At 43.2% G+C, this 1,214-nt stretch overlaps 1 pseudogene; it reads right to left on the bottom strand.

Moving 5' to 3' along the window:
* Nucleotides 1-404: 404 nt before the first annotated feature.
* On the bottom strand, nt 405-808 carry LOC101606239 (annotated as a pseudogene).
* Nucleotides 809-1,214: the final 406 nt, after the last annotated feature.

The following is a 1,214-nucleotide window of genomic DNA, read 5'->3' as shown; positions in this document are numbered from 1 at the left end:
TTCCCTCCCCTTCCCTCCCCTGCCTCACTTTCTCCTTCATAGCTCTGCTTTCCATCATATCCCCTCCATCTGTCTATTAGTCTCTCTTTTAATTTGATGTCATCATCTTTTTCTCCTATTATGAGGGTCTGGTGTGGGCATTGGTAGGCACTGTGAAGTCTTGGATATAGAGGCCAAATTCTGTCTGGACCATTGTATGTAGGGAGTGGTACATGTCCTAACATTTTCTTCAATCATGTTGAGCCTACTATCAAAGGCTAAATGCTCTGAAGATGATTCTGTTCAATTTTTTTTGATACAATTTTTGGTTCTTTGATAGTTTGCTTGGAGATCTGCCCTCTGCTCAATGAACTGAGCTTATTAATTCTCAGAGCTAATTCCTGTCCAGGTTGATTATGGATTCTTTATTCAAATTTTCCATAGACTTGAGTACAAGTGGCATTGTTCATGACACAATCCACCACTAGTTTCCTGTCTTTTAGCTTTCTTGTGCTCTCCTTCTCATCCCACTCTTGGTGCTGGACCAAGGCACCATCTGTGAAGTTGCAGAACATCTGAGTCTTTCTGCCATCAGCTGTAGTTTCTTCAAATTTCTCTCCCAGTGTGCAGTTAACTGTGTTGTTTTCAAAGGTCTCTGTGTTTTGATGGAACAAATATTGCCATCACAAGTTATGATGCAGTCTTGTTTGGCCATTTCAGCCATTTTCTGCAGAGCTAGGCTCACTCCTAGTAGCTCCTTCATGGAGTCTTCAAAGCTGTTGCTCTCCACCAGGTTCCACCTCCCCTCAAGCTGCTCTATGCAAACCATGTTGGGTGATCAGGTGAGCAAGGAGGGTGTGGTGGTGGGGGCGCATTGAATGGCCTCTATATTTTTTTGCCTAGATGAGCTGTTAATTGATGAGAGTGTGATATTGAAGTCACCCACTACAATTGTGTTTGGTATTATCTGTGAGCTTAAGTTTAATAGTGTTTGTTTGAGATGCTTGAATACTTTCAGTCAAGATACATCTGTCTAAACATGCTTCACCTCATGGGGAAGGAAAGACAAAAATCATTGTGATCCTTTGGGGTTTGAAGATCCTAGTAGACTTCCAGTAGGAGGGTATGGAGGAGCAAAATAGGAAACCCACTGATTATCATTCTCTGGGGTAGCCCACCAGTCCCTTAAACCCTTCGAGCAGCCATCCCAGCCACAGTGCCAGCCATTGTTCCAG

This window comes from Jaculus jaculus, chromosome X (assembly GCF_020740685.1).
Source record: "Jaculus jaculus isolate mJacJac1 chromosome X, mJacJac1.mat.Y.cur, whole genome shotgun sequence".
NCBI lineage: Eukaryota > Metazoa > Chordata > Mammalia > Rodentia > Dipodidae > Jaculus > Jaculus jaculus.
Note: the sequence above shows the minus strand (reverse complement) of the source record. Positions and strands in the feature narration are given on the sequence as shown.